We start from the raw sequence: 10000 nt of genomic DNA, 5'->3' as shown, positions 1-10000 counted from the left end.
TAGACATGTCTCTTGAGGATATGATCCATTTTAGGAGACAGACTCACTGCCAGTTTTGTGAGCAGGTATTTACCCCCTCCAATTTCAAGGTTCAACATCATGATCACCTTAGGGAAAAGCTCAATTATATTGGAGCTCTATGTAATTACTGCAACCTCCGCCACAAGAATGCTCTGGAGAGTTTAGTTCTAATTGCCCATAATATGTCTTATGACATGGGCTTAATTTTGAGGGAGTTTACCATGGATTCAAATATTAAGAGCAATATCCTCATGAGACAGGGGACGAAATATCTTAAGGTGGAAATAGGGAAGCTTAAATTTCTTGATTCACTGGCTTTTATTACAGGTAGTCTTTCATCCCTAGCAAAGACCCACATTGATTCAGCCAGCCCCTTAACATTCACTCACTCAATGATAGAGGGTTTGCCCAAAAAGAGTCACCACCTACTCTTAAAGGGTAAGCAGTTTTTCCCTTATGAATATACCACAAAAATCAGCTGCTTTAATGACACAACACTCCCTCCTATTGAAATGTTCTACAGCTCCCTAAACAAATCAGGTATAACTTTGGACGAATATAGACATTCTAAATTAGTATGGGAGGCTACAGGGTGTAGGACATTAAAAGACTACCTCCTCATTTATTTGAGGTGTGATGTAGGATTACTGGCTGACATTTTTACACACCACAGGGCAATTCTAAATGATATATATTCTTTAGAATTGACACACTATTGCAGCCTCCCAGGGTACTCCTACGACTGCTTCCTGAAAAGTAGTAGAATATCGTTGGAGTTAAGTGCAGATGTGACGTTGCACAATCTCTTATCACAAAACATACGAGGGGGTTTTACAACTGCAGTTAGGAGTTATGTCAGAGCTAACAACCGCTATGTCAACCCATCTTTTAACCCCCAGGAGGATAGGTCTTCATTCTTACTTTATCTCGACTTCAATAGCCTCTATGGGAGTTGTATGACTAGGAAATTGCCCCATGGGGGACTAAGGAGACTATCATCTGATGAGATGAACTCCTTCATTAGCGGGGGGAAGATAATGACAGAACAGCCTTTCTCTTCTAACAAAGGGTACTGGCTCTTAATTGACACCAAACTTTTAAGACCCGAAATAGCTAGACTAACAGACGATCTGCCCCTTTGTTTACACCATAGGGGAATAAGTATGGAGGATATCTCACCATTTAGTAGGGGACTTCTGGAAACAAATAACATCACACACCTCCCCCCAAAAAACATCAAACTGGTTGGAGATCATCTCCCCAAAAAACATTATTTCATATCTCTTCACCTTTTACAACTATTTATTGAGATAGGACTTGAAGTGGAAACAATACATGCAATTTACGAGTTCCACCAGTCAGATTTTATGGCAGAATTTGTTAACACCAACGTTAACAATAGAAATGCCTCCAGCAGTAATGATAGGAAAACACTCTTCAAATTACTGACGAACAGTGTTTTTGGTAAAACGCTACTGAATCCAGCTCGTTATGCCATTGACACCAAACTAGTGACTTCAGCTAGGGTCTTTTTACGAGAGGTGAAGAATCCCCGCTTTAAACGAATGGTGCATTTAGGCGACAATAAATTATTGTCTGTCAGTTCCAGACCATTCATTAAAATTACTCATCCTAATTACATTGGGTTCCAGATTCTTGAGCTAGCAAAATACAGCTTGTACCATTTTTGGTACAGGGTACTTAAGAACCACTATTCAGATAGGGTACAACTGGTGTATAGTGATACAGACAGTTTCATTTTCACCTTACTAGCTGAAGATGTCTTTAATGAGATGGGGAAAGAACCCCTTAGTTTGTGGATGGATACGAGTAATTTTCCTGAAACTCACCCCTTGTATGATCCTTCTAAAAAGGGTGTTTTAGGGCTGTTAAAGTCAGAGGTGTCAGATAAACACATCCTTGAAGTTGTGGCACTCAAGCCCAAAATGTATAGTGTGCTTTTGCTTGACAATAAAAATTCCATCACCGCTAAGGGTATTCCCCGAGCTGTGCAAAGATCTTTAACACATAACCACTTTAAAGAGACCCTTCACAGTAATGGTGTAGTAAATACTTTTAATTACTCACAAATAAGAAACATAGGGGGGCAGATGGCAACCACATTCAATACTAAAAGGGGTTTAAGTGCATTTGATGATAAGCGCTTTTACCTAAATAAATACACTAGCCTAGCGTATGGTCACCCAGACATACCGTCCGATCCCCACCCCAACGCCTCAGCCCAAGGAATGTCCACCGAGAGTGAAGGTGGTGACGTCATTGAACCACAAGGAGAGGAAGGACAACACCCCACCAGCGAGAGTGAACCCTATGACGTCAGCAGTCAGTCACCTGAGGGAGGCCCACTACATCCCATTCACTCTCTGGGAGATGATGAGTCATCATCTTCGTCCCAGGAGGAGGAGGAGGAGGAGGGGGAGGAAGACCCCACAACGGACTTGTGGGCGAGAAGGAGAGGTCTTGTTAATAAATATTATGTGGGGGGAGATGACCTACAATACGACTATGTTTAACCCTATGTACTTTGATAATATAATCTATAAATCATCAGGATTATTTCTTTTTCTCCTTCTTTAAGTATAGAGGCTTAAAATATATCCAACTTAAAAACAACTAAGGGAGGCTGGTCCCTCTTACGGTACACTCAAGGTCATCAAGTATGAGGAGGGGTGGTGAGGGGGGACCACCCCTACTGCGAGGATCCTGTTTTTACACCTGTCCCATAGAGGGAGGGGGTGGGGGGGGGGTTGTAACTACAGCTCACCTGAGTGTTTATTATACAAATATACTGTCATACTTTTCTGTATAAATGAACATGAGCATGAACATAGCGACACATAATAGATACCTATCTTCACTATTTTACGATTGTTGCTGCCCCACACCTTGGGCGACCTAATATGGGGTGGCTCTAAGTGGCACCCCGCCTCTGATTTTCTTATCTGATTACCCTTCATAGGCAGCTACTTTACTGTAAATGAACATGATCATAGTGGCACATAATAGATACCTATCTTCACTGTTTTTTCGACTGCTACCACTCACACCTTGGGTGACCTAATATGGAGTGGCACTATGTGGCTCCCCGCTTCTGATTTTCTTATCTGATCTACATACATAGGTGGGGCTATCTGTCACCAAAATATCTACTAACATAGATACAAAATGAGCTACAAGCAGAACGTTGGATATCAAGATAGGGAAAGTATACACTGTGCCTAAAGCCTTCTGTATTACACACTGTTTCCCACATAATGTGGAAAAATTAAACTTAAAACCTAGGACTTAAAACTAATTGATATCAAAAGCAAAAATTTAACTGAAGCAGAAAAAACAAGAATGACAATAATTACGTCTTGATTGGAACAGCAGAAATTGCAACAGAACAGAAGATAGTAATTTTAACTAAATAAACAGAGGGAATAATTTTGTTTTCAGTTTTAACATGGTAGATATATGGCTGTGATGTGTTAAAGGGCGCATCACAAGTTTTTTGGGTGAAGGGTGGAAATCAAGCACAAGGCTTTAGGCTTTTCTCAACATTGTAAAGTGAGTGGAGGCCCACTGGTATTAAGTACCCGGCTCGACGGGTAATTAATGCCAGTGGGGAACTCTTCCTGGCCCACTCACTCATCGCACACGTCCAAGCCAAGCGCTCCTCGCCGAAAACTATTATGTTTGGGTGCATGTACTCCTACTTACATAGAATAGGTATACAGGTACAGTATAGTAGTTTTCAAGGTCACTTAACATGTATCCCTGCACATGCACACCATAGCCTGCCACTCGCAGTTGCAAATTCTAGCAACTGCAGTTGCAAATTTCCATGCATCTTACAGTTGCAAATATTTTATTTAAATTAATAAAAATTGCTTTGCCTATGTTTGTTTGGTTACCTTCTCGCACCAATCAGCAGCTATACAAGTTCAGTCATTATGTGGGAAACTTTATCTACTATATCAATATTATTATCTAAGAAATGTATTATTTCTATATCATATCAGAATCACATCAGATCCATTATATCCTACATCTAGATCCTACACGATAATCCCACCATGATCACGTATGCCATTGAGCCCATAGGCATCTACGTAACTTTGTGAAATGATTGTTCAAGGATCTAGAAGGTTCGAAAAGAACTTATTTAATTAAAAAAACAATTTGAACATCAATCGATTTTCGGTGAGGATTAAATCAAATCCTTAATAAGAATCAATGGTACTATCAAGTACTACTTATAATCTTTAAATCCTATATCTAATTATATTATAATCACATTTTATCTCAATATTCTGTCTAGACAATAAAAATAATCAATCAATATACACTGAAGGCTACCCTCCCCAAGGAAGGGAGGAGCCAACTTGGACAGCAAACGCCCACGACTGGAGCCCCCGGGGCCAGAATGTTTTGTTCGTAAACAGTACAATCACGTGTGCGGTGCTTTAGACATAATACAAGCATGACGCTACGCACAAACTAATCTTATATCACCAGTCGTAGCTCTATAGATACTGGGGGAGTTCCTGGACTCTATATGAGGAAAAATTCCTAATACATTTTATTAAATAAGAGTGAAGAGTGGCTCACCACGTGAAGCTGCTTCCACCACATCATCTATCCTAGCAAAGCTACTAGAATCCTCAACAGCAAAGCAGTTATATCAAAATATCAATGCCGACCCTGTGACATCAAAATACAGAGCCTATCTCCTCAAGAGAGATCATACAGCCTGGCAACTAGTCAGATAAAGCTCTTGTTCTCAATTTGTGGATGAGTATTGAGTGTTATTTGTAATATGTTGATTGGCCATTTGCATGCATCATAACATAACCTTAATATGTCTATATAAATTGTTAGTCGTTATACTGTGGGGCAAAGCCTTAAATTTCAGTAAGTTTTGATTTAATTTTTCAGCAACTGAATCTTTTACTTGAATCTTGTACCTCATGCCTAAATTTACTCAGTACCTGAATCTCTTCATATAAATTTGAATATATCTGTATATATAATTTATCATATTCATAAGGTTAACCATTGCTAACTTAGTTATCATTAATTTATCATATTAGTTTATCAAATTAAATATAATTTCTTGTTTGCATAATTGCATACATATATCATACTTGTATAATACAAATTGTTGCCTTTATTAGTGTGATTATTGGCTGTTGTAATAATAATAGAGCCAGGCTAGACTGTGTATATTGTTCAGATCCTTGATCTAGAACAGAACCAGTGTTCAGTCACATAACTGAGTTATTTAAGCTAATCCTTATATAAAAATACAAGCTCATGTGTTGAAATGACTGCAGGTGGATTGTAGATCTTCAATCAACAATTCCATTCACCCTTACGGACCTATCCCACTGTCCATGTGACGGACCTCGGCGCCATCTACGATCCAGGTGCCAAACTATAGCAGTTTTTTTTTTGTTTTTTTTTTTTGAGATATATACAAGAGTTGTTACATTCTTGTACAGCCACTAGTACACGTAGCGTTTCGGGCAAGTCCTTAATCCTATGGTCCCTGGAATACGATCCCCTGCAACGAAGAATCGTTTTTTCATCCAAGTACACATTTTACTGTTGCGTTAAACAGAGGCTACAGTTAAGGAATTGTGCCCAGTAAATCCTCCCCGGCCAGGATACGAACCCATGACATAGCGCTCGCGGAACGCCAGGCGAGTGTCTTACCACTACACCACGGAGTTCACCCTCCCATTAATCGTAGTTTCCCATCTTCCAGTCGACTGGGCTGGAAAGTGACGATCGACCAGCCAGGGATCGGCAATGGAAGTCAGTGAAGCCAGGAGAGTGAAAGAGTGCTTGGGTCGACCTGAAGGTGCTAGCCGAGTGGGCTAGATGAGCGTTGTGGACTTTACTCCTGGAGGTACTAGCCAGTAGGGCTAGATGATCGCTGTGGTTGGGTGCGGTGGACTTCACCCATAAAGGTGCTAACCATTGGAGCTAGGTGAGTGCTTTGGACATTGCCGTGTGAGCGTACTAGCGAGTGCGCAGAGGACGGGGAGCATTTGAAGACGGCTCCATAACGGCAGCTAGCGTAAGGGCTAGTGGTACCTTGAAGACCTCGTCAGAGGCATATAGTGCCCGTCATCTGTGAAGTTAGCTAGCGTGAGGGCTAGTGATGTCGCTCTGGATGACCTCACATAGGAACTTATATATATTATGGTGTTGGGTGATAATAATGGGTTATTTTAAGTGATATTATTTTTATTTACCTTAAACATCACACTATACTTCCACCAAGATTAGGGTCCTCTGAACTTGAGTAGGATCATAGTTTAAAAAGAACCCGGTTACGAAGGGTTCGTAACAGTCCATCATTACCACTAGAGTAAGAATTACAACCTTAGCTAAGGACTTGCTGTATTATCCTTACATACAGCAATTTTTAATCTAGTGTAGTTCAAGTTCTAAGTAGTTCTCATAAATCAATCGTGGCCTTTTTTCCTCATTACTAAACCCTATCCAGGTATGATGGATGGATGAATAACTAACTGGCTGACTGGCAGGCTTGTGGGCTGGCTGGCTAGTAAGCAGGCAGGTGGGCTGGCTGGCTTGTGGGCGGGCAGTAGGACTGGCTGGCTAGTGGGCGGACAGGTGGGCTGACAGGCTAGTGGGCGGCCTGGCTACTGGGCGGGCAAGTGGACTGGCTGGCTAGTGGGCGGGCAGGTGGACTGGCTGGCTAGTGGGCGGGCAGGTGGACTGGCAGGCTAGTGGGCGGGCAGGTGGACTGGCTGGCTAGTGGGCGGGCAGGTGGACTGGCAGGCTGGTGGGCGGGCAGGTGGACTGGCTGGCTAGTGGGCGGGCAGGTGGACTGGCAGGCTAGTGGGCGGGAAGGTGGACTGGCTGGCTTGTGGGCGGGCAGGTGGACTGGCTGGCTAGTGGGCGGGCAGGTGGACTGGCTGGCTAGTGGGCGGGAAGGTGGACTGGCGGGCAGGTGGACTGGCAGGCTAGTGGGCGGGCAGGTGGACTGGCAGGCTAGTGGGCGGGCAGGTGGACTGGCTGGCTAGTGGGCGGGCAGGTGGACTGGCTGGCTAGTGGGCGGGCAGGTGGACTGGCTGGCTAGTGGGCGGGCAGGTGGACTGGCGGGCAGGTGGACTGGCTGGCTAGTGGGCGGGCAGGTGGACTGGCTGGCTAGTGGGCGGGAAGGTGGACTGGCGGGCAGGTGGACTGGCAGGCTAGTGGGCGGGCAGGTGGACTGGCAGGCTAGTGGGCGGGAAGGTGGACTGGCGGGCAGGTGGACTGGCAGGCTAGTGGGCGGGCAGGTGGACTGGCGGGCAGGTGGACTGGCTGGCTAGTGGGCGGGCAGGTGGACTGGCTGGCTAGTGGGCGGGCAGGTGGACTGGCGGGCAGGTGGACTGGCTGGCTAGTGGGCGGGCAGGTGGACTGGCTGGCTAGTGGGCGGGAAGGTGGACTGGCGGGCAGGTGGACTGGCAGGCTAGTGGGCGGGCAGGTGGACTGGCAGGCTAGTGGGCGGGAAGGTGGACTGGCGGGCAGGTGGACTGGCAGGCTAGTGGGCGGGCAGGTGGACTGGCAGGCTAGTGGGCGGGCAGGTGGACTGGCAGGCTAGTGGGCGGGAAGGTGGACTGGCGGGCAGGTGGACTGGCAGGCTAGTGGGCGGGCAGGTGGACTGGCTGGCTAGTGGGCGGGAAGGTGGACTGGCTGGCTAGTGGGCGGGAAGGTGGACTGGCGGGCAGGTGGACTGGCAGGCTAGTGGGCGGGCAGGTGGACTGGCAGGCCAGTGGGCGGGCAGGTGGACTGGCAGGCTAGTGGGCGGGCAGGTGGACTGGCTGGCTTGTGGGCGGGCAGGTGGACTGGCTGGCTAGTGGGCGGGCAGGTGGACTGGCTGGCTAGTGGGCGGGAAGGTGGACTGGCGGGCAGGTGGACTGGCAGGCTAGTGGGCGGGCAGGTGGACTGGCAGGCTAGTGGGCGGGCAGGTGGACTGGCTGGCTAGTGGGCGGGCAGGTGGACTGGCTGGCTAGTGGGCGGGCAGGTGGACTGGCTGGCTAGTGGGCGGGCAGGTGGACTGGCGGGCAGGTGGACTGGCTGGCTAGTGGGCGGGCAGGTGGACTGGCTGGCTAGTGGGCGGGAAGGTGGACTGGCGGGCAGGTGGACTGGCAGGCTAGTGGGCGGGCAGGTGGACTGGCAGGCTAGTGGGCGGGAAGGTGGACTGGCGGGCAGGTGGACTGGCAGGCTAGTGGGCGGGCAGGTGGACTGGCGGGCAGGTGGACTGGCTGGCTAGTGGGCGGTCAGGTGGACTGGCTGGCTAGTGGGCGGGAAGGTGGACTGGCGGGCAGGTGGACTGGCAGGCTAGTGGGCGGGCAGGTGGACTGGCAGGCTAGTGGGCGGGCAGGTGGACTGGCAGGCTAGTGGGCGGGAAGGTGGACTGGCGGGCAGGTGGACTGGCAGGCTAGTGGGCGGGCAGGTGGACTGGCTGGCTAGTGGGCGGGAAGGTGGACTGGCTGGCTAGTGGGCGGGAAGGTGGACTGGCGGGCAGGTGGACTGGCAGGCTAGTGGGCGGGCAGGTGGACTGGCAGGCTAGTGGGCGGGCAGGTGGACTGGCAGGCTAGTGGGCGGGCAGGTGGACTGGCTGGCTAGTGGGCGGGCAGGTGGACTGGCTGGCTAGTGGGCGGGCAGGTGGACTGGCTGGCTAGTGGGCGGGCAGGTGGACTGGCTGGCTAGTGGGCGGGCAGGTGGACTGGCTGGCTAGTGGGCGGGAAGGTGGACTGGCGGGCAGGTGGACTGGCTGGCTAGTGGGCGGCCAGGTGGACTGGCAGGCTAGTGGGCGGGAAGGTGGACTGGCTGGCTTGTGGGCTGGCAGCAGGACTGGCTGGCTAGTGGGCGGCCAGGTGGACTGGCAGGCTAGTGGGCGGGCAGGTGGACTGGCTGGCTAGTGGGCGGGCAGGTAGACTGGCTGGCTAGTGGGCGGGCAGCAGGACTGGCTGGCTAGTGGGCGGGCAGCAGGACTGGCTGGCTAGTGGGCGGGCAGGTGAACTGGCTGGTTAGTAGGCAGGGTGGGGGAGCAAGTATTGGTTGCTAACTGGTGGGTGGATGGGCAGGGAGGCAGACAGGGTGGGTGGGTGTTTGGAGATGGCTGGCCGAGTGGGTGAGCAGGCGTTGAGGTGGCTGACTCAGTGCAGGCGGGCAGGGTTAGCAGGTGGATGGGCGGGATAGGGTCGGTGGATGGATTAGTGGCTGGCTGGAAGGCGGGTTGCGTGGGTATAAATCATGGGCAGGCGGGCTGGCTGGGTAAATGGGTGGGCGGGATGGGTGGATGGATGGATTGGTGGCTGACTGGCGGGCAGGCAGCGTGGATGGGTGGGCGCGGGCTGGGTTGTGTTTATGGGAGGGCGTTCTGGGTTCGTGCGGGTCTCGGTTCACGCGGACGGGCGGGCAGGCTTTACGGGCGAGCTTGGAGGATCTGGCTATTTGGGCGGACGGGTGGGCGGCTATTCGCCCACCCGTCAAATAGTCGGGCTGGGTTTGACTGGCTGCGGTCACGCCTGATTCACCCATCAGCTCCCTCATCCGCACATTATTCTCCCCCTTCGTTCTCCACGCCGGACCCTTCCATATATATCCCCGACCTCTCCAGCTGAGTCTAGATGATGGGTACAAATTAATACGGTTCAGATGCATGGCTTCGTTCCTGCCATACGGTGGCCTTGGTGTTGTGTAAGCAACAGACTCATGTTGTCTACAAACTGCGAATGCCTAACAGCCTTTGACTGGTTATGACTGACCGTGACTTGTAACTGGTTATGACTGACTGTGACTTGTCACCGGTTATGACTGACTGTGACTGTGAAGGCCTGACTGACCTGTGATTGTGAATGCCTGCCGGACTGTGACTTCTGCCTGAACGCCTGACTGTGACTCGACCATGGCTGCCTCTAACTGGTTACGACTGTGACTAGCTCTGACATGC

This window comes from Procambarus clarkii, chromosome 16 (assembly GCF_040958095.1).
Source record: "Procambarus clarkii isolate CNS0578487 chromosome 16, FALCON_Pclarkii_2.0, whole genome shotgun sequence".
NCBI classification, from domain to species: domain Eukaryota; kingdom Metazoa; phylum Arthropoda; class Malacostraca; order Decapoda; family Cambaridae; genus Procambarus; species Procambarus clarkii.
The sequence above is the reverse complement of the archived record's forward strand: the minus strand, read 5'-3'. Positions refer to the sequence as shown.